The 24,830-nt window shown below is 37.8% G+C and overlaps 1 protein-coding gene and 1 pseudogene across 7 annotated transcripts in view; one reads left to right on the top strand and one right to left on the bottom strand.

Moving 5' to 3' along the window:
• The window catches only part of LOC114046249 (transforming growth factor-beta receptor-associated protein 1), a 71,900-nt gene extending 47,421 nt beyond the window's left edge, over positions 1-24,479 (bottom strand). For 4 of the 7 annotated variants that reach the window (XM_027866520.1, XM_027866515.1, XM_027866519.1 and 1 more), the window contains exons 1-2: positions 24,420-24,479; positions 6,301-6,520 (exon numbers count right to left, since the gene is read on the bottom strand). The gene's annotated coding sequence lies outside the window, so the exon portion shown is untranslated. Of the gene's footprint in view, positions 1-6,300; positions 6,521-9,129; positions 9,153-16,728; positions 16,750-17,390; positions 17,427-24,419 lie in introns of those variants that run through there. The other 3 variants (XM_027866516.1, XM_027866517.1, XM_027866518.1) reach the window with 3 other exon arrangements.
• On the top strand, positions 6,269-10,765 carry LOC114046216 (annotated as a pseudogene).
• Positions 24,480-24,830: the final 351 nt, after the last annotated feature.

Genomic DNA, 24,830 nt, shown 5'->3' with positions numbered 1-24,830 from the left:
CTTTAACTAGATAAAGGTTATCTTTAACCTTTAACTAGATAAAGGTTTTATCTAGTACTATACCTTCTTTTACAGATGAAGAAACTGAAACCCAGAAAGTTTAAGTGACTTGCCTAAGATCACATAGGTAGCTAATGACATAGCTGAGATTTAAACACAAACCTTATAACACCAAAGAGGTATCAAACAGCCACGATGAACAAAAACCCTAGGCTATCCCCTGCCTCCTATCTTACCTATTACTGTAGAAGACAATATGTAGAGGGCAATACCATTCTTCAACTCCCTCAGGCTCAAAACCTGAGTGTCACTGCTGACTCCTCATTATCTCTCATCTCCATATCCATTCTGTTGCCAAGACCAGTCCATTTCACCTTTGAAACATCTTTCTAACATGCCCTCTTCTGTCCTCTAACATTGCCACGACCTTGGTGTAGCTCCTCATCACCTTATACCTGGATTACTAGGGGTCTCTCTACCTCAAGTCTCTCCCCATTCCAATCCATCCTCCTTTCAGCCACGGAAGTGATTTTCCTAAAGCGCAGGTTCAATCATGTCACCCCTCTAGTCATTAAATTCCAGTGGCTCCCCATAGCTTCCAAGATCAAATCCAAAATCCTCTATTTGGTGTTCAAAGTCCTTCATACTTAGCCCCCTCCTACCTTTCCAGTCTTCTTACACCTTACGCTCCACCATATACTCTTCAATCCACTGACAATGGCTTCCTTGCTGTTCCACAAACAAGATACTTTCAACTCTGGGCATTCTCTCTGGCTGTCTCCTATGTCTGCAATGTTCTTCCTCCTTATCTCTGCCTACTGCCTTTCCAAGTTTCCTTTAAATCCCAACTAAAATTTCATCTTCTTACAGCAAACTTTTCCAAATCTCTCAATTTTAGTGCCTTTCCCTCTCTTAATTATTGTCTACTTATCCTGAATTTAGCCTATTTGTACATATCTGTTTGTTTGTTTTCTCCTCCATTATATTGTGAACTACTTGAAGCCAGAGACTGTCTTTTGCCTGTTTTTGTATCTCCAGCACTTAGTACAGTGCCTGGCACATAGTAAATGTTTATTGACTAATTACTTGGAATTCTTCGTCTTGAATGAAAATAAAAAGAGATCATTGTCAAGCTCTTTATACTAACACAAAAGCTAAATACTTAAGTTTGTAATCAATTGCCTCACAAAAAGGAACTAAAAATAGGAACCACAGTTTATATTTCTATTATGCTTTAACAATTACTGACAGTCCTGCGGCTTTAGTTCCTACATGAAGTGGACCACTGAGCTTGGAACACATATCCTACCCAGTTATCCTGAGATGCAGATTTCTGAAACCTTGATCAATATGGGACAGTGTGGTGGGTTCTCTATGAATTAATTACCTACCTTCAAAACCTACACAAAATACAAATGAACACACAAGTGTCTCAAAAGTCTAAGTAGCATATATACACAAATATGTTCTCTGGAGCATTACCTTGCTACACAAAATATTGTGCTCTGCTGACTAGCAATAATTTTAAAGGGGGGAGGTATGACTTGAGTGATTAATCTTAGTTGCACCCATGTGGTCTCAAGGCCATGAAAAAAATGAAATATGATTTTTCCTGGTGACCACTCTAAGTATGAGCTAAAGTTTAATATTTCTTAAAAGTTCAGCAGTTACTACCATGTTTAGTTTTTTAATGAAAAGTGCAGAGGTTTAGGTTATGGAAAGAAGTCCTGGGATTTTTTTTTAAACATGCAGCTGGCTCATCAGAAAAATCTAACTGAAGTCCTCCAGGTATAATGTGGCAATTAGGAGTTGAAGTACGTGGAAATAACAGAAAAATGTAATGGGAAATGGGAAACATGAAAATATTGATATCATTGAAGCTTACCAGGAGCAGAGGAAAGGGGAATAGCATGATGGTGCCTCTGCTACCATCAATAACTTTTTTGAGTGTAGCAGAAACACCATAGAACTGAAATGAATCTCATTAATGCTGCTCCCGTTGCTCCAGAAACAAGTCTGAACCAAACCCAGAGAAAGGGCAAGTGGAGAAAGAGTGATGAACCTCAACGATAATCAGTTAGAATGAAATTATGGCATGGAATCTGAAGAGAACAGCTTAAAAGTTCCTTTTCTAACAAGGAGGAACTGATAGGGACACAGAATCTCAAGGGTGATGTGTTCTAGTTGAAACACGGCAGGATTTGTAGTCAGAAGCCCTGAGTTCAAATTACAGTTTTGCCACTCACCATCCACGTGGCCTTGAAGAAGTCACTTACTTTCTCAAAGCTTTTGTTTCCTTTTCTATAAAATGAAGCAACTAGGAATTCTTTGATTAGGAATTCTGAACCTTTATTTTTTAAGTCTATGGATTCCCAGAATAGTGTTTTTAAAGGCATAAATAAAATATATAGGTTTACTGCAAAGGAAATCAATTATTTTGAAAGATACCTATCAAAAAAAAAAAAAACAAAAACAATAACAGATCATGAAGCTCAGGTTAAGAAGCACTGGCCTGGATGATCTCTTAAAGTCCCTCTTTACCTCTCAAAGGTCCAAAGGCTTCAGTGGCCTTTGAGAATGTCTAGCAAAAATCTCTAAATACAATCAGGCCAGATAATAGGAACTTTCATCAGTCCACTTAGCTTACTTCCTCTCCCTTCAGCGGTTACTTAAATGTATAATATACATATCAATATACAATCAATAACAGCTGAACAAATTTATAGAGCATTTTCTAGTTACTTTCATTTGATCCACACAATAATCCTATGAAGTAGATAGTGTAAGTATTAATAGCTCCATCTTACAGAAGAGGAAACAAATTAAGAAAGGTTAAGATGCTTGCCCAAGGCCACGTGGCGAGTAAGGGGGCAGGGGGAGAATTTGAACCCGAGTTTTATGACTAAGCCCAGGGCGCTCTCTACTCCAGTTCAATTCAATACAAACACTTATTACAACAACACGCTGGTAGTAAAAAAGCTGGTCTTCTGGAGAGATAACACTCAAGTGTAATATGTAAGGGAAAAAAATAACAATTCTTAGGCATCTAATCTTCTGACTAAACACACACACACACACACACACACACACACACACACACGCACACACAAGTATATGATACACCATGGCTAATAGTCTTAAGTATGATAATCTTGAAATAGAGACAATGTAGTACAGTGAAAAAAATCTGCCATCAAAGGAAGAGGATCTGGATTCAAATCCTGTGTTTGCCCATGGGCAAATCACTTAACATCTTTGTTCCTGAGTTTCTTCATCTGTAAAATGAAAGGGTTGGGCTAAAGGCCTCTGAGAATCCTTCTAGTCCTAGATCTATGAAACTATGATTTCTTAACTGTCTATTTTTTTCAATTTTTTAAACATTTTTATTTAAAGTTTTGAGTTCCAAATTCTATCTCTACCCTGCCATGGCAATCAATGAGATAAAGGTTATATATATGTGTACAATTATGTAAAACATTTCCATATTAGTAATTTTGTAAAGAAGCCTCAAGCAAAAGAAAAAAATGAAAGAAAGTTAAAAATAGCATGCTTCAGTCTATATTAAAACAACATCAGTTATTTCTCTGGAGGCAGATACAATGCTTCATCATTAGTCCTTTGGAATTGTCTTGGATCATTGTATTGCTGAGAATAGCTAAGTCATTCACAGTTCTTCGTTGAACAATATTGCTATTACTGTTCTATCAAAGATCTTCTGGTTCTGTTCACTTCACTATGCATCAGTTCATGTAAGTCTTTCCAGGTTTTTTCTGAAACCATCCTGCTTGTCATTTCTTATAGTACAACTCCATTACAATCATATACCACAACTTGTTTAGCCCTTCCCCAATTGATGGGCATCTTTGATTTCCTTTGATTTCTAATTCTTAGTCATCACAAAAAAGAGCTGCTATAAATACTGTTGTATAAATAGGTCCTTTCCCCCTTTTTTTATGTGTTTGGGTTATAGACCTAGCAGTGGTAGTGCTAGATCAAAAGGTAGGCACAGTTTTATAACTGTTTAGGCATATTAACTGTCTATTCTTAAATCAAATTGTTTAAGTAAGGCTTTCTATTTTAATTCCAATCATTCATTCGACAAATACTTACGCAGTGCCTATGTGCAAGGCACTTTGAGAAATACATAAATAAGGCAGTTCCTACATTTAAAAATCTAGTAAGGGAGATATGTCACATATACAAATAAATATAATACAGCATTTCAAACATCATGTGAGGCAGCAAAGTTTAGTTAATAAATGATGAATGAATGAACTATGAATTTCACACTAGAGAGTTAAACTCAACATACTTTACTGAACTAAAAGTCACTTAAGAAAGGAGATGTCCTTTAACTATTCCCCCCCACCCCAAACTATTTCCACCACAAAGCTCCCAGAGCCACTGGTGAATATCATCAGTGCTGCTCCTGCTGCTTCAGAAACAAGTCTACTCTGAGAATAAGGGCATGTGCAGAGAGTGTGATGGACCCCAACACTGAACTAGGAATCAAAAGACCTAGATTCCTAGTAAGTGATGTCACTTACTAGCTGTGTGACCTTAGACAAGTCACCTCACCTTTCTGGGTCTCAGTTTCCTTAGTAGTAAATTAAGGGACTTGCATTAGGACTAGATAACCTCCAACTTTTCTTTTGAAGCTAAAATATTCTGTGACTGTTCCTCTAGAATTTGAGCCAACTTGATCAGTCAGTATGAGATCAACCCTAGGCAATCCATGAAGGAGATGAAGACTGATGTCAGATGTTACTTTCTCCATGAAGCCTTGAGGCAGTGCTGGATCAGGAATCAGAAAGCCCTGGATTTGAACGCCACCTGTCACTTACTATGTGACTGTATGCAAGTGACTTAACCTCTCTGAGCCTGTTTCCTCATCTGCTACAATAATACCTATAGTACCTACCTTATGAGGCAGTTGTGATGAGATAATTTATGTGAAATGCTTTGTAAAACCAAAAGCACTGTCAGTTGTATATTCACTAACTCCCCAGAAAAAAAATAAATGGTATTTTTTGCTCATCTTTCACGTAACATTCTGTCTGGACCTCTTCTTTGCACCTAACCTTCCCTTTCTACGTAACATCTTAGCTATATATGTACTTGTTCTTATATCCCCAATAGATTATAAACTCCTTGAGAACATGGTATGAGACCCATCTTTGTATTCTCAGCACTTAGCACAGGGTCTCACAGACTATATCAAGCAGTGACCGACCACTTAATAAAATGGTTGGTGAATGAAATCTATCTAGCAGGGCTGTGCCCACACTCTACCATTTCTGACCTGCCCCTTCCTTTCAGCACTCTGCATCCCAATTTCTAACCAGGCTTCCAATGTTCTCATGTTGCTCTTGTTTTTCTTATCAAAGAAGTCAAGTAACAAATTAGTTCACACTGAGGTAATAAAGACTTACTGCACTTCTCTTTCCAGGAATACCTGCATTTTAAAAGAAGGCTAAATGCCAATAGCCTGGAGAACAAATTGCTGATACAGAATTATACCTCTATACTAGGTATGGTAGAGAGAAAGGATTAGGGTATGTTTCCTACTTGGTAAAATGAGGGTATTAAGTAATCAGTAAGGTCCTACATTCACAAATTCTTAGAGATGTAAGGGAGCTTACCAAAGCATCTGCTCCTATATCCCTCAAGTTCTAAGAGCATGCTCCATGTGAATTCCAGCATGGGTGATTCTTTTAAGTAGCAGCTTTCTCTGTGCTTCACAGAACATACTACTACTTATATTCACCTAAACCTAAATAGAGAAATTCCCACAGGGAAGTGTCTTAGATCTGCTATGGTCCTGACTAGTCTGGCTAGAGAAGTCCTGTAATTAGCAAAAATTACCTTAGGGCTTAGGCTATGGAATGAAGTACTAGAGATAGCTTCCTATCTGAAATGATTCCCTGAAAGGGGTTTGGATTTATCTTAGATGAAAGTGGGCTTATTCTCATTGGCCACTTAGTGGCCTGCCATGGGCCCTTGTGAGAACATAAAAGGCCAGAAAGCAGTTTAGAAAGTTCTTATGACTTTTCATAGGACAGTGAAAAAGGAGCTATGAAGTCTCCTGAAGACTCATTTTAAGGGGCCCCAGGCTAGGAACTTAATTCTAAGACTTGTTTTATCTAAAGATAAAATCTTGTCAGAAAAAAGAAGGATGGATTGAGGGCTTACAGAAGACAGTATGTCAAGCCCTAGCCTGGAAAACCAACCACTTAACTTGAGTATTACCACTGATTTGAGGTGGACCATGGACAGCAGTGTATACAGTAGAAAGAATACCTGGCTGGGAGTTTGGAGACCTGGCTTCTCGTCCTGGTGCTGCCAGAAACCAGGTGTTTGACTAGGTAATTCAACCTCTTTGGACTTCAGTTTCCTTTTCTGCAAAATGAGGGTGTTGGGCTATACTGGATCATCTCTAAGATCTCATTCATCTTGAAAATTCAAAATTTCATGGTTCCGTCTGGCCAATACACGACCTTATGCAATATACCACTTCCTTCTGCAAAAAAAAAAAAGGAAGGAAGGAAGGGAAGGAAGGAAGGAAGAAATTAAAGAACAAAAGAAAGAGAAAGAAAGAAAAAGAGAAAAAAGAAAAAAAATTAAAATAGCGCAAAAAAAACTGTGACAAGCACAGGTATTATCTCAGAATTTTTTTTGTGTGTCCTCAGTGTAGAGAACTCTTCATGAGAAAACTCCCTCTACAGTGCAGATCAGTACCTTCTCTGTAACTAACTTGTAGCCTTAGAAAATGTCTAGGGACACAAAGAAGTCAAGTGACCTGCCCAGGGTCACCAAGCCAGTATGTGTCAGAAGTGGGACTTGAAACTAGATTGTTAAATCTTTGAGCAGTCTTCTAACAAGGACAGCAGACTGCCTTCTTAATACATCAGAAGATCAGCCTCCTCAATTTTTCAGTACTTCAAAAAGACATGTAATGAAATTCTAAAAATAAGTCTTTGCTGGGAAGCAAGTTATTTATCATTTTGGTTCAGCAACTCCCCTCCTCCCCCATCACTTACATTACTTGGTCCCTGCCAATTGTATTCTATTATCAAATAGTGTCACTAACAAGGAAACCTTCCATAAAGAGACTAGAAGATTTCTGCTTCTCCAGCGCTTTTCAAAAAATTAATTTATAATTAATTAATTATTAGTTTTCAACATTCACTTCCATAAGATTTTGACTTTTAAATTTTCTCCCCATCCCTTCCCTCTCCTCTCCCCAAGAAAGCATGCAATCTGATATAGGTTCTACATCTACGTTCATATTAAACATATTTTCACATTAGACATGTTGTAAAGAAGAATTAGGACCAATAGGAGGAACCGCAAGAAAGAAGAAAAAAAACAAAGAGAGCAAGTAGTATGCTTCAATCTGCATTCAGACTCCATAGTTCTTTCTCTGGATTTGGACAGCATTTTCTATCATAAGTCTTTTGGAGTCATCTTAGATTCTTGCACTGCTGAGAAAAGCCAAGTCTATGAAAATTAGTCATTGCACAATGTGTACTATGTACAATGTTCTCCTAGTTCTGCTCATTTCACTCAGCATCAGTTCATGTAAGTCTTTCCAGGTTTTTCTGAAGTCCGCCTACTCATCATTTCTTATAGCACAACAGTATTCCATTACATTCATATACCACAACTTGTTCAGTCATTCCCCAACTGATGGGCATCCCCTTAATTTCCAATTCTTGGCCATGACAAAAAGAGCTGCTATAAGTATTTTTGTACATGTGGGTCCTTTTCCCTTTTTCACGATCTCTTTGGGATACAGACCTAGAAATGGTATTGCTAGGACAAAGGGTATGTACAGTTTTATAACCCTTTGGGCATAGTTCCAAATTGCTCTCCAGAATGGCTGGATCAGTTCACAATTCCACTGACAATGCATTGGTGTTCCAATTTTCCCACATCTTCTCCAACATTGATCATTTTCCTGTTTTGTCATGTTTGCCACACAAAAGTGTGGTACCTCAGGGTTGTTTCTATTTGCATTTCTCTAATCAATAGTGATTTAGAGCATTTTTTCATATGACTATAGATGGCTTTCATTTCTTCATCTGAAAACTGCCTGTTCATATGCTTTGACCATTTGTCAATTGGGGAATGACTTGTAATCCTATAAATTTGACTCAGTTCTCTATGTATTTTAGAAATGAGGCCTTTATCAGAGACACTGGCTATAAAAATTGTTTCCCAGCTTTCTGCTTTCCTTCTAATCTTAGTTGCATTGGCTCTGTTTGTGCAAAAACTTTTCAATTTAATGTAATCAAAATCATCCATTTTGCATTTCATAATGTTCTCTATCTCCTGTTTGGTCATAAAGTCTTCTGTTCTCCACAGATCTGACAGGTTAACTATTCCTTGCTCTCCTAGTCTGCTTATAGTATCAGCTTTTATATCTAAATCTTGTACCCATTTTGACTTTATCTTAGTGTATGGTGTAAGGTAGCTGGTCTATGTCTAGTTTCTGTCATACTGTTTTCCAGTTTTCCCAGCTGTTTTTGTTAAATAGTGAGTTCTTATCCCAGAAGCTGGAATCTTTGGATCAAACGGTAGATTTCTATAGTCACTGACTATAGTGTCTTGTGTACTTAACCTATTCCACTGATCCACCACTCTATTTCTTAGCCAGTACCAAGTAGTTTTGATGATTGCTATTTTATAGTACAATTTAAGAGCTGGTACAGCCAGGTCACATTCCCTTGCATTTCTTTTCATTAATTCCTTTGATACTCTGAACCTTTTGTTCTTCCAGATGAAATGTTATTGTTTTTTCTAGCTCTATAAAATAAATTTTGGTAGTTTGATTGGTATGGCACTGAATAAGTAAATTAATTTAGGTAGAATTGTCATTTTTATTATATTAGCTTGGTCTACCCATGAGCAATTGATATTTTTCCAATTATTTAGATCTGACATTGCGTGAAAAGTGTTTTGTAATTGTGTTCATACAGTTCCTGGGTTCGTTTTGGCAGGTAGAATCCCAAATATTTTATAATGTCCACAGTAACTTCTCTTTCTATCTCTTGCTGTTGGGCTTTGTTAATAATATGCAACACTTTCTTTCTAAGAACATGTTCTCTGCCCCGCAAATGTACTTACCTAGCTTGGTTCTGTTTTCAAAACACAAGTCCACTACTCCATATTTAATCTTCACTCAGTGTCTCTATTCTATTGTGTTACTTCTGCAGATTTACCCAAATGAGTGCTTAGATTGTATACCAGGAATGAATGTAAATTAATTTAGAGTCCCTAGGAATACAATGGGAAGTACTTAATAAGTGATATGAGATACTGAGTAACCATTATGATATCTGTAAAACTGTGCTTTATTTTCCCTATGTTTAATAATAGCATTTTAAACAAGATATGGAGTCCACAGGTAAATGAAGTAGTATATAGGAATGGATAAATATTTAGTCTCAAAGTCAGGAGGGACCTGGGTTCAAATCCCATGTGTGACACATACTAGCTATGTGATTCAGGACAAGCTACTTAATGATTCAGTATCCCAAGCAACTCTCAGAATATAAGTTGAAAAATAATAATTGATCTATATTAGTAGAGGTAGTTCCCTATACCAGTGAAATCATTGGTCTGGGGAAAAAAATGAGTTCGAAGTTATTTTTCGAATCAGTTGTCTTCAGAATAATAATATATTTACTCCTCATGGGCCAAAAAGGCTTTACTTAATTTCAAAGAAAATATTCTATAAAAACTATGCTGTACTATTCTTAAGTATAATGATTAAGTTCCACAGAGAAAAAGGCAAGGCTTAGAAGTCAAAGATGTAATGGGTTATTACTGTGCTATAAGAAATGAAGACTATGAAGAAACATGAGAAAACATAAAAATACTTTTTTGGATATGTTGGTTACTTTTGCTGAACTGTTTTTGTCCCCATTCTTCTTTATTCTTTGTTTTAAGAGAAGGTTCCCTAGGTTGGGGAAGAAAAGATACACTGGAAAAAGTAGGTGAAACAAAAGGTAGAAATAAAAATTAATTTTAGAAAGCCAATGATGGGGTCAACTAGGTGGCACAGTGATTAGATCACCAGCCCTGGATTCAAAAGGACTTGAGTCCAAATCCAGCCTCAGACACATAACCCTTTACTAGCTGTGTGACCCTGGGCAAGTCACTTAACGCCACTGCCTAACCAAAAAAAAAAAAGCCAAGGATGGCGCCCCAGCGAAGCAACTGTGTAACCTGAAGGAGGCCAACCCCTGCAGCGACACCTACACCTGGCACGGATGCATCTTCTCCTTGCTCTCTGGCTTCCTGGTTTAATTGAGCAACAATAGCAAGCTTCCAGCGGTGTCAGTAACAAAGAGACCGAGTCCCAGCTGCTGCCAGATGTGGGAATGATCTTAACCTATAATGTCTCTAACATTAGTTCTCGCCTTTACAAAGAATCTATCTTATATGTGAGATACACATCACTCAAGAACTCCTTTAGAGGAATAGTCAGGAAGGAAGACGTTCAGGCTGCCGAAAAAAGACAAGGTTGAACTATGTAAGAGTTTCTGCCCAAGTGACATCGTGTGGGCTAACGTGGTTTCCCTTGGACAATGTACGGTCCAATTGCCTGGTGACAACTGCAGAAAATGAGCTGGGAGTAGGGGTGGCCCACAGTGAATCAGCAGGTGTCTGGATGGTAACCATCAGCTGGTGCGAGATGCAGGGCTCTGGCACACACACATTCCGCAAGGTAGCACAAGTACAGCCTGAGTTCCCGTAGACACAGTAGCTACATCTTTTCCCCATATTGGGGGCATTTGTTTCCTACTGTCCACATGCAATCAAAACAAAAAGACCTTACTAGGAACCACATTTGGAAATAACTGCCTGAAACTTCTACTATATAGGGAGGATTATTTCTATGAGAATTTCACCACAAATTCCACAAATGAACTTTCCTTGCCCTTTGAGATGCCAGCAAAAAAAAAAAATTGTCTGATGCTGGAAGTAGCCAAAAAAGAGTGGTTTCCTGTTTCTTTACTACTCCTCTGATAGTCCTCTATATGTGGCTTGTTTGTTTTCCTTCAGACAAATAAAACATTTTACTAAAAGACAAAAAAAAAGTCAGTGGTGGATATTCAGAGACTGATGCTCTAGCCAGTGCTATATGTAGCCTTGATTTCTTGCTTTCTATTCTTCTCTAGTCTTATACTTTGATTCTCACTGCTCCCTTTCATAGCCACTGGCTGAGGGAGTGAGAAAGAGGCTAAAAAAAAAAAATCACTTTAACTATCCTGTCACAAAATGGAAGTGGGACCCGGGGCAAATAATTGTGACTTCTTAGTTTTGTCTTAGATGAGAGGGTTATACTAGATGACCTCAAAGTCTTTTACATTTCTAAAATTATATTATTCTAATGGCTAAAATAAGTGTTTTCCTACTTTATTTCATGGGATTTTCACCTCACAAAACAGCAAACAGCAATGGAAAGGGTAAATAAGTCTTCAGAAACCTTGGTTTAAAAATCAAGTAAGCCAGATCATTTCAAGAGCATTCGCAGATGAAACTGGAGGGAAAACAACAAATTGATGAAAAATGGAATAGACTTGTTGGCTTTTACACAACAAAACCATCATCACTGGTTACAACCGAACAATATCTGGACTCAACATTTCAGTGCCTCGTTTGCATCAGAAATAGGCATTGGAAAGAGCAGCTACATTGGGCTGAGAAGAAATCTCAGCTGAAGGTAATGATTTTGAAAGCAATGAGAGATCAATTTTTATGATATCTAAAAGAGGATACCAAATCATTACAGAGGTGGCATGATACAGTAGAAAAAGCTAATAAGGTTTTGAAATATGAGGACCTAAGTTCAAATCCAGTCTTAGACACTTACCACCTACGTGACTTTGGGCAAGCCATCTGTAAAATAAGATCAATGAAGTAGGTGGACTTTTGATCTCTAAGTCTACAATTCTATGATGGGGGGACAATTACATATTTTTAAAAGTGACTGAAAGCATGTAAGTACTACTGAGGCCTTACTCATCTTTATTAAATCCTTATATGAATGACACAGACATTCCTTACAGTTTTCACATTATGAGACAGAAACAGATAAGCTTTCCAAAGTTTTCTCCAGCAGACCACATTTTCACACTTATACAACTGGGAGAGGTACAGAGAACAGGAGATCCTTCAATACTATTCAATTCAATCAGCATTTATTATATGCCAATTACTGCACTATGCAATGGGAATACAATGACAAAAATCCTCAAGGAGTTTCTGTTTCATTATAATATTTGATTTTTTTTAATACAGTAAAATGTAGTCAGATATCAGGTTTTCTGACATCTAAATTCAGTGTTCTCTTCATGGAATGTGAGAATAAAAAATAAACCTAATTTCTTTGCCACTCTTCAAATACCTAAAGACAGCTATCATGTCACTCTTTACTCTTCTTTTCTCCTGTCTAACCATCCCTAGTTCCCTCACCTGTCTTTAAATAATATTTTCCAAATCCCCTTATCACCCTAGGGGCCTTCTTCTAGACATACAATGTCCCTCTGAAAATGTGACAATCGCAAGTGCACACTATATTCCAGTGGTCTAATGTATAGAACATTGACCTCCTTTAATATACCGTTTAATGTACTATTGATGCAGACCAAATAGGACATTAGCTTTTTTTTTTAAAGTAACAGCGGCATAACAATAGCTTACAGGGAAATTTTAGTCTATTAAAACTTTTGTCTTTTCCAAAAAAAACTCCTATTAAGCCAGGTTTCCCCCATCATATATCTATGTACATTATTTAAACCTAATATCAGACTATATACCTATACTTGTTATATTTTACTTTTTGGTTTGGCCAGTTCTTCTAATTTATGAATATCCTGTTGAATCCTGATTCTATCAATCAATACACATTTATTAAGCATCCATCATATGCCAAGCCCCAGGTGATAGAAAGACAAAAGTTAAATAATTCTTGCTCTCAAATAGCTTACATTCTATTAGGGGAGATAACATATAAATATGTACATGTGTGTATTTATGTGTATATATATATATACACACAGAGAATAAATAAAAGCTAGTACACACACACCAGTTTAGAGAGGGAAGGCACTAGCCATTGTCAGGGGGATCAGAAAAGGCTTTATGAAGAAGGCAGCATTTGAGCTAAGTCATGAAGAAAGTAAGGGATTCTCTAAGACAGAGGTGAGGAGTGAGAGTATTCCAGGAATGAAGACAGCTAGAGCAAAGACCTAAAGACTGAAAATGAAGGCTGTATATGAAGTAGGTCAAGAAAGTCAGTACCTAAGAACGCTATGGGAGTTCCGCTTTCTGGAGCCAAGATGGCAGAGTAAGAGGTAAGTCGCTCTTACCCTCCTGTATTAACCCCTGAAAACCCAGAAAATATCACCCATGGAAAAATCCTGGAACAGCTGAACCAGAAGGAAGACGGGGTGCAGCAGCCCTGTAGCCCAGGTAGCTTGAGGGATTAACTGGAAAGGCCCCTCCTGCCCTGGGGGAAGGGAAGCAATACAGATTGGGAGGTGTCCCATCAAGCTAGCAGAAAGCCCCACCTCAGCATACCAGGAGGAGATCCTGAAACCCAGGTAGTGGAGCAAGTAAACACCAACACCTGGACCCCCAGTGCCTCAGTGAGGGCTGGGGAACCAGTGGAAACCAGCTCAGAAAACCAGCAGGTGCCTAGGCGTTCTATAGCAACTGGGTCTCCCAGTGCCTCAGCAAAAATAAGGGAAGCAGCATTACAAAGGGCTGCAGGCAGATAAACACCCTACAACATCCATCTGAAAGGAGCTGAAGAAATCAAAAAGGAAAGGAAAAGCAGGCAACCTAGCGTTGCCTTAGAGTTCCAGTCTTGCTGATTCCAGCCCAACACCAGGTAAGCTGCCAGAACCCTACAGCCTCCAACTGCCAACATTGGAGGCCCCAGCACACAAAGCCAGTGACCAGGCCCTAGGCTCCCAACACAAGAAGCTTGGGTCAGTGCCCTCTGCTCCTCAGCAGCAGAGCTCAATCTCTTTAAAGGCCAGGAAATAAGAACTATGAGCAAAAAGAAACATGCCATAGATTCATATGATGAGAACAGTGAAGACCAAGGCAGAAATGCTGAAGAGGACAACATTGTCAACATATCCACATCTGGAACCACAAAAGGAAATATGAATTGGTCTGAAGCCCAAAAAGCCTTCTTAGAAGAGTTCAAGAAGGATTTTAAAAGTCAGATGAGATAGGTAGAAGAAAAAATGAGAGGTATGCAAAAGAGAGTCAATAACCTGGAAAAAGAAGGACAAAAATTAACTGTAGAAAACAAGTCCTTAAAAAATATAATTGGCCAACTGGAAAAAAAGTACACTGAAGAAAACAAGTCCCTAAAAAATACAATTGGACAAATGGGGAAGGAGGTACAAAATCTAATAGAAGAAAACAATTCATTAAAAATTAGAATAGGGCAAATGGAAGCTAATGACTCTATGAGAGAGCACGAATCAGTCAAACAGAAACAAAAGAATGAAAAAATAGATGGAAACGTAAAATGCCTCACTGATAAAACAACTGACCTGGAAAATTGATCCAGGAGAGACAATTTAAAAATTATTGGTCTACATGAAAATCATGATGAAAATAAGAGCTTGGACAGTATCTTTCAGGAAATCATAAAGGAAAACTGCCCTGAGGTCTTAGAACCAGAGGGTAAAATATCCATAGAAAGAATCCATCTATCACCTCCTGAAAGAGATCCCAAATTGAAAACGCCAAGGAATATAGTAGCCAAATTTCAAAATTACCAGGTGAAAGAGAAAATACTGCAAGCAGGCCAGAAAGAAATAAATTTAAATATCATGGAACCACAGTCAGGATTACACAGAACCTTGCAGCCTCTACATTAAAAGACCGTAGAGCATGGAATATAATATTCTGTAAGGCACAAGAGCTTGGATTACAACGAAGGATCAACTACCCAGCGAAAATGAGCATGAACTTTCAGGGGAGGAGATGGACATTCAACGAAATAGGGGACTTCCAAGCCTTCCTGATAAAAAGACCAGAGCTCAACAGAAAATTTGATCTTCATATACAAGACTCAAGAGAGACATAAAAAGGTAAATGTGACAGAAAAATACAACATGTTGTTAATAAGGGCAAACTGTTTACATCCCTATAAGGGAAGATGACACTTGTAACTCTTAAGAGCTGTATTGTTATTACACCATGTTAAAGGGGTATACATAAAGGGGATAGGTATAAATTGACTTGATAATGATAAAAAATGATAAATAATATATAAATAATATATATTATTTATATCTATTATATTTATAATATATATGTATATGATATATAAATATACATGTACATATTTATTCATATATATAATTTATATATTATATATATAATTTTAATGATAAGAAATCTAATCAAGTAGATTAAATGGATTCAAGGAAGTGGATTAATCTGATTTAACTAAGAAAATGTACTAAGAGAAAAGGAAAGGAGGAGACAGACAAAGGTAAATTACATCACAGGAAAAGGCACAAAAACCTATTACAGCAGAAGGAAAGAAGGGAGGGAGATGAGCATTGTTTGAACCTTACTCTCATCAGATTTGGCTCAAGACAGGAATAACATAATCAAGTATAGAAGTCTAAACTCTTTAGGCAGTAGGAGGGAAAAGGGGAAAGAAAAGGGAGGGGGGATAGAAGGGAGGGAAGAAGCTGTAAGGGTAAAGGGGAAGAAAAGGGAAGGAGCTAATAGAAAGGAGGAGGGACTGAGGGAGGCTGTGGTCAAAAGCAAAACACTAGTGAGAAGGGAAAAGGAGAAAGGAGAATGAAAAGCATAAACGGGAGAAAAAGGATGGAGAAAAACACACAGATAGTAATCCTAACTGTGAATGTGAATGGGATGAACTCTCCCATAAAACAGAAGCAGACAGCAGAATGGATTAAAAATCATAGTCCTACAATATGGTGTGTACAGGAAACACACTTGAAAAAGAGTGACACAGACAGGGTAAAGGTAAAAGGCTGGAACAGAATATATTATGCTTCAGCTGAAGTAAAAAAAGCAGGGGTAGTAACCCTGATCTCAGACAAAACAAAAGCAAAAATAGATCTTATCAAAAGAGATAAGGAAGGAAACTACATCCTGCTTAAAGGCCCCATAGACAATGAAGTAATATCATTACTAAACACATATGCACCAAATGGTATAGCATCCAAATTCTTAGAGGAGACGTTCAGGGAGTTACAGGAAGAAACAGACAACAAAACTATACTAGTGGAGGACCTCAATCTCCCCCTCTCTGAACTACATAAATCTAACCACAAAATAAACAAGAAAGAAGTTAAGGAGGTGAACCGAACATTAAAAAAGTTAGGAATGACAGACCTCTGGAGAAAACTGAATGGGGATAGAAAGGAATATACTTTTTTCTCGGCAGTACGTGGCACATACACAAAAACTGACCATGTACTAGAGCATAAAAACCTCACAATCCATTGCAGAAAGGCAGAAATATTGAATGCTTCCTTTTCAGATCATGATACAATAAAAATTATATGTAATAAAGGGCCATGGAAAGACAGACTAAAAAATAATTGGAAACTAAATAATCTAATCCTAAAAAATGATTGGGTTAAACATCAAATCATAGAAACAATCAATAACTTCATTCAAGAGAATGACAGTAATGAGACAACATACCAAAACTTACGGGATGCAGCGAAAGTAGTTCTTAGGGGAAGTTTTATATCTCTGAATGCATAGATGAATAAAATAGAAAAAGAGGAGATCAATGAATTGGGCATACAACTAAGAAAAACTAGAAAAAGAACAAATTAAAAATCCTCAATTAAACACCAAATTAGAAATACTGAAAACCAAAGGAGAAATTAAGAAAATTGAAATTAAGAAAACTATTGAACTAATGAATAAAACTAAGAGCTGGTTTTATGAAAAAACCAATAAAATAGATAAACCTTTGGTTAATTTAATTAAAAAAAAGAAAGAAGAAAACCAAACTACCAGTATCAAAAATGAAAAGGGTGAAGCCACCACCAAGGAAAAGGAAATTAAAATAATAATTAGGAACTATTTTGCCCAACTGTATGCCAACAAATTTGACAATCTTAGTGAAATGGATATATATTTACAAAAATATAAATTGGCCAGATTAACAGAAGAGGAAGTAAAATACTTAAATAACCCCATCTCAGAAAAAGAAATTGAACAAGCCATTGATGAACTCCCTAGGAAAAAATCTCCAGGGTCAAATGGATTTACAAGCGAATTCTATCAAACATTTAAATAACAATTAATTCCAATACTATATAGACTATTTGGGAAAATAGGTGAAGGAGTCTTACCAAATTCTTCTTATGATACAAATATGGTGTTGATACCTAAACCGGGAAGAGTCAAAACAGAAAAAGAAAATTACAGACCAATTTCCCTAATGAATATAGATGCAAAAAATTTTAAATAAAATATTACAAATAGATTACAGCAACTTATCACAAGAATAATACAGTATGACCTGGTAGAGTTTATACCAGGAATGCAGGGCTGGTTCAATATTAGGAAAACTATCAGCATAATTGATCACATCAACACCAAAACCATCAGAAACCACATGATCATCTCAATAGATGCAGAAAAACCTTTTGACAAAATACAACACCCATTCCTATTAAAAACATTAGAGAACACAGGAATAAATGGAGTCTTCCCTAAAATAATAAATAGCATCTACTTAAAATCTTCAGCAAGCATCATATGTAATGGGGACAAGCTAGAAACATTTCCAGTAAGATCGGGGGTGAAACTAGGATGTCCATTATCACCACTGTTGTTCAATATCGTACTGGAAATGTTAGCTTTAGCAATAAGAGAAGAAAAGAAATTGAAGGTATTAGAATAGGCAAAGAAGAAACAAAACTATCACTCTATGCAGATGATATGATATACTGAGAGAATCCTAGAGAATCAAGTAAAAAACTACTTGAAATAATAAACAACTTTAGCAAAGTTAAATCCACATAGATCATCGGCATTTCTATATGTTACCAACAAAGTCCAACAGCAAGAGATAGAAAGAGAAATTCCATTTAAAGTTACTGTAAGACATTATAAAATATTTAGGAGTCTACCTCCCAAAACAAACCCAGGAACTATATGAACACAATTACAAAACACTTTTCGCACAAATAAAGTCAGATCTAAATAACTTGAAGAACATCAGTTGCTCATGGGTAGGCTGAGCTAATATACTAAAAATGACAACTCTACCTAAGCTAATTTACTTTATTCAGTGCCATACCAATCAAACTACCAAAAAAATATTTTATAGAGTTAGAAAAAATAATAAGATTCATTTGGAATAACAAAAGGTCTAGAATATCAAAGGAACTAATGAAAAGAAATGCAGGGGAAGGTGGCCTAGCAATTCTAGATCTTAAATTGTATTATAAAGCAGCAATCATCAAAACTCCTTGGTACTGGCTAAGCAATAAAGTGGTGGATCAGTGGAATAGGTTAAGTATGCAAGACACAGTGTCAATGACTATAGTAATCTATTATTTGATAAACTCAAAGACCCCAGCTTCTGGGATAAGAACCCACTCTTTTACAAAAACTGGGAAAACTGGAAAACAGTATGGCAGAAACTAGGCATAGATCAAAATCTCACACCATATACCAAAATTAAGTCAAAATGGGTTCATGATTTAGATATAAAGGCTGATTCTATAAGCAAACTGGGAGAGCAAGGAATAGTTTACCTATCAGATTTATGGAAAACAGAAGAATTCATAACCAAACAGGAGATAGAGTACATTATGAAAAGCAAAATGGATAACTTTGATTATATTAAAGTTTTTACACAAACAAAGCCAACATAACCGAGATTAGAAGGAAGGTAGAAAATTGAGAAAGAATTTTTACAACCAGTCTCTCTGGTAAGAGCCTCATTTCTAAAATATATAGAGAATTAAGTCAAATTTATAACAATACAAGTCATTGCCCAATTGATAAATGGTCAAAGGATGTGAACAGGCAGTTCTCAGATGAAGAAATGAAAGCCATCTATAGTCATATGAAAAAATGCTCTAAATCACTTTTGATTAGAGAAATGCAAATCAAAACAACTCTGAGGTACCACATCACACCTATCAGACTGGTCAACATGACAAAACAGGAAAATGATAAATGTTGGAGAAGATGTGGGAAAATTGGAACACTAATGCATTGTCGGTGGAGTTGTGAACTGATCCAACCATTCTGGAGAACAATTTGGAACTATGTCCAAAGGGTTATAAAACTGTACATACCCTTTGACCCAGCAATAGCACTTCTAGGGCTATATCCCAGAGAGACCACATAAATGGGGAAAGACCCACATGTACAAAAATATTTACAGCAGCTCTTTTTGTGGTGGCAAAGAACTGGAAATTGAGAGAATGTCCATCAATCGGGAAATGGCTGAACAAGCTGTGGTATATGAATGTAATGGAATACTATTGTGATACAAGAAATGATGAACAGGCTGACTTCAGAAAAACCTGGAAAGACTTGTATGGTCTGATGCTGAGTGAAGTGAGCAGAACCAGAAGAATGTTGTACAGAGTAACAGCCACAGTGTATGATGACAAATATTGATACACTTAACCCTTCCTGGCAATACAAGGATCTAAGACATCTCCAAAGGCCTCAAAGATTTACTATGGAAAATGCTATCCACATCAAGATAAAGAACTCTGGAGTCTGAATGCAGATGGAAGCATACTATTTGCTCTCCTTTTGTTTTGTTTGTTCTTTCTCATAGTTCCTCTCATTAATTCTAATTCTTCTTTATTTCACAACTAATGTGAAAATATGTTTAATATGAACATATAAGTAAAACCTATATCAGATTGCACACTATTTTGGGGAGGGGGGAAGGAAGGGATGGGAAGAAAATTTAAAACTCAAAATCTTATGGAAGTGAATGATGAAAACTAAAAATATTTTTTAAAAAAAAAACATTTAAAAAAGAAATGATGAGCAAGTTGATTTCAGGAAAACATGGAAAAATTTGCAAGAAATAAGGAAGAGTGAAATGAGCAGAACCAAGAGAATGTTGTATGCAGTAACAAAAATATTATTTGAAGAATAACTGTGAATGACTAAGTTGTTCTGAGTATTATAATTACTCAAATCAACTACAAAGAAAGATGCTATCTACTTCCAGAGAAAGAACTGATAAATAGAAGTATGCATAGTATGGTTTTACATACACACACACACACACACACACACACACACACACACACACATGGAGAGGGGGAGAGATAGTTCAGAACTTAAAATGTAACCAAAAAAATTAAATTAAAAAAAAGAAAAGAAAATACTAGATCTTGGGCATTCCCATGGTCTTTTAATTTTGTAACCTTATCAAAAAGGAAAATGAAGTTAGTTTAGCATGACATTCTTACTGAACCCATACTGGTTCCTAGTGTCCAACTCTTTTTTTTAAGTTCTTATAAAACATCTGTTTAATAATCTACTCTAGAATTCTGTGGGCAGTGAGGTGGCACAACGATAGAATGTTGGAGTCAGGAAGACCTGAGTTTAAATCCTGTCCCAGACAGTATCTATATGACCCTGGATAAGTCACTCAACCTCTCTCAGACTCAGTCTCCTCATCTGTAAAATGGAGATAATTACAGCATCTACCTTAGAAGTTGTTGTAAGGATTAAGTGAGATAACATATAAAGTATATTGAAAACCTTAAAGTACTATATAAATGCTAGCTGTTACTATTATTTTCTCTGGGATAGCCATCAAAGTTTTACCTATGTTTACCAGAATCTATTCTTTTCCCCATTTGAAAAATAGCACTATGTCTACACATTATTTAGTCTCCCTATATTCCACTAACACACAAAAGAGTTCACTAAAGTGAAAAAACTATCTGTAAGGATATAAAGAAATAATCATGTTTTGTATATTTACTATCCTTATTTAAAGATGCTGCTGCTAATGGTGTATAATCTATGTGTACAACTGTAACTGCAAAGTTTGTATGACATTCCCAAATGTAATTTTTTTTAACCTAGGTAAATTCAGTTTAGATTCTGACCTATCTGTTAATACCAGTTCAAGACAGATCAGCTTATAAGGGTGGAGTAATGATCTTTGGAATGGAATATTTAATAAACAGTACTTTCCTCAGTGTCAGATTTCCAAAATATTGTGTTAGCTTTTTTTAGCTACATTTTTAACAGTTAACAAATTAACTACTTTAGATTGTGCTACTAAAGAAACATCTTAGTTTCATGTTGCTTGTATATTTTGAAACCAGTGTTTAGCTTTTTCTTATATGAGACAGCAATTTTTCTATTAATATTTAATATTAGAAAACCTTAGCCAATATGAGAAGTTATTCTACATTCACTTTGCAGTTCTTGGGGAAGGGGGGTGTTTGAGTGGGTTGGTTTGTTTGTTTTAATACAGAAAAACTGGTCCATCTTGTCACACAGGAAATGGGTTCTAAGTATGGGCCAAATTACTGAATATCCTTCCAACACCTGGCTCCAGAAAATAATTACTTTAATGTATTTCTAATGAGGACTGGATTCTAACCAAGATGAAAAGGCTTAAACTCATTAAGTAAAATGCCTAGAGTTTCTTTAAGAGAATCTCAAACTCTTAATACAAGCAGGAGGGGGTCTATTAAAAAATCTTTTAAATATATTTGGACTTCATTTTCCTTCAATAAAAGGGCCAGTAGAACATTGGAATTTGAATCTGTAGCATTTTAAAAGTGTAATAGTTTCCGTTCATTTTCAAAGACTTCAGTGACTAAAGCCATCCAACAATGAAACAAATGACATTATAAGGTATTGAGTATGCTCTGACTGGACATATTTAAGCAGTTAAGCAGAAACTGAACTATCACATATCAAGGATCCTTTAGAAAGGATTTAAGCCTAGAATGAGAGGTTGAATTAGATGATCTCTAATAATCATATTATCTTAAAGTTGGATGAAAACTATCTTAGAAATAAATACATGACTGAAAACGACACAGAATGAATGAAAGCTAAGTGTGTTGTTATGATTTCTATTCTAACTTAACCATTGCATAAACAGAAATTAGGTTAGAGAATCCACAAGTGAACTTATTCAGAAATATAGATCATTTACTGTCGAAGACAGCAATCAAAAGCACATAGAAATAAAGAAGTTTTGTACTGGAAGAAAATCTAGAGGTCTTCCAGCTCAATTTACTAACTTCAAAGATAATGAAAAGAGGCCCAAAGATCAACTGATTTTTTTTTCCAAGGTCACTGTTTTAGTCTAAGAATCTGTGTTAACACCCAAGTATCTGACTTGCTAAACCAATGCTCTTTCCACACCACTGCAGCTGCTTTAAAAAAAAAAAAAACGCTGAGCCAAAAAGGACTGGCTTCGTGGGTGTTTTGAAGACAAGAGGCAAAGGAAGTAGACTTAGCAAGCAGGAAAGGACAAAAACTGTCCAAATGTTTTTCCCCCATGTCTTGTAGTAAAACTCAGATGTCTTCCTACTTTGGTCTAACTACAAAAGAGGAAGCACAAAAACTACAAAAGAGTAGTTGGGCACCAACTTCAGGCTTCATTTGAGCAAAGGGCCAGTTTTCAGACATCAATTCTGACCTACAAATAAAGCATCTCACATTATAGTACTACTATGCTCGTACAGGATTTATCAATGCTTTAATCTGCCAAATACAATAATGCTAATATTCCGACCTCTCTGAAAACAAATAGATGAAGTCTCTCACAGTGCAGTAATATCAAAAGTGATTAACCCCGTACTCAATTAAATTTCAACCTACAAAACTAACATTAATGATGACTACATGGAATCCTTGTGGACAGCAGATAATCCACGGGCCCTGGTCAGCTTTGTGGACAAATGCAGCGAAAGGAGATTCCATACAGGTGAACCTAACAGTTCTGGTTGCAATGTTGACAAGTACAGGTGCCTGAAAACTAAGCCCTTTGTCCATATTTATGGAAAGCTCCCTGTACTCAAAGGGGAGATAGTTATCAACTACAAGTGAAAACTAATTCACTACCTGCACCTCACAATGCAAAGAGAAAAATCTCCCAGGATTTTGTCTTTGAGCAATTCTATCTGTCCTAAAGAGCCAGCCATTTGAATTCAACACTGGACCCCAATACCTTTTCATCCATGAGGTTCTCTTGTCCATTGGGGCAAAGATAAACCTTCAATATTCTAAAACTTCAAGATCCCTAGGAACAACTTATGATTTACACACACTTGCACCTTGCCCCCAAATGGTCCAAGGTATGGGGGAAAAGACCACAGGGGTATTCTCTTCATTCACTTTCCTAGTCATTAGGGTATTCAACCTTGACTTCCAAATCAAACAATGAGTCTCCAGGATCTCTCCCCATCCCCCAAACACACAGACATCCAGGGCTGCATCCTTCTAACCTACAGACACAATTAACTCGTAACTTAAGCCACACACACACACACCCCTAACCTAAAACACACCCACACCCACACAGAGTCCTATCCTCCCAAACCATATATACTCCCCACCTAAAACATACAAACCCCAAGTCACACATACACACACACACACACACACGCACAAAGTGTCATCCTCCTAACCCCCCACACACAAGTCTTATCCTCCTAAACCACATACAACCCCAACCTAATATACACACAAAAAATCATTAAGTCCCATCCTCCTAACTCCCATACAGAGTCCCATTCTCCTAAACCACATACAGCCCCCAACACACACACACACCCCACAAGATCATACACACAGAATCCCAGCCTCCTGAATCTCTCTCTCACACACACACACACACTACAAGATCACACACACAGAATCCCAGCCTCCTGACACTCTCTCTCTCTCACAGACACACACACTACTAGATCATACACAGAATCCCAGCCTCCTGAATCTCTCTCTCTCTCTCACACACACACACACACTGAATCCCAGCCTCCTGACACTCTCTCTCACACACACACTACGAGATCACACACACTGAATCCCAGCCTCCTGACACTCTTTCACACACACACACACACACACACACACTACTAGATCATACACACAGAATCCCAGACTCCTGAATCTCTGTCTCTCTCACACACACACACACTGCACCCCATCCTCCTAAAGCACAAACACATCGGCACACACCAGGATATCGCACACAGCCCCGTCCTCCCCAACCTCACACACACGCACGCACACCACAGCCCGGTCGCGTCCTCCGGGGCTCCGGCGCTGCCGCCCCGCCGCCCTCCGCCCGCCCCCGCCCCAGCTGGCTGTGACAGCCCGGCCCGGCCCGCCCGGGGCCCCAGGACCCCCCTCACCGGCGCTCGCCCAGTCTAGGCCTCCTCGCTCCGAGCCGCGTTGCGCAGCCCGCCGCCCAGCCTCCCGCACGCTACTCCGGCTCTGGCAGCTGCCAAGGCCCGAGACTGCTGGGCCCCGCACACGCGCCCTCCGCCCGGCTCGGCCCCGCCCGGCCCCGCTCCGGGTTGGCTCCGCAGCTCCCCCAGGGGCTCCGTCCGGGCCCCGCCGCCGCTTCCCGTCACGTGGGGGCCCGCCCCGGTGTACAAAAGGACGAAGGCCTGCGCCTCTGATTGACAGGAGCCGAGAGGGGAACCCGGCACCTGATCCTCGCAGCCGCGCTCCCGACCCCCTCCCCTCCCCTCCCCTTCCCTGCCCGCGGCGGAGGAGGAGGGGCACGGAGGGAGGGGGCTGGGGAGGGCTCGAGCTTCACG

This window comes from Vombatus ursinus, unplaced genomic scaffold, assembly GCF_900497805.2.
Source record: "Vombatus ursinus unplaced genomic scaffold, bare-nosed wombat genome assembly UNPS02014781.1, whole genome shotgun sequence".
Classification (NCBI taxonomy): Eukaryota; Metazoa; Chordata; class Mammalia; order Diprotodontia; family Vombatidae; genus Vombatus; species Vombatus ursinus.
Note: the sequence above shows the minus strand (reverse complement) of the source record. Positions and strands in the feature narration are given on the sequence as shown.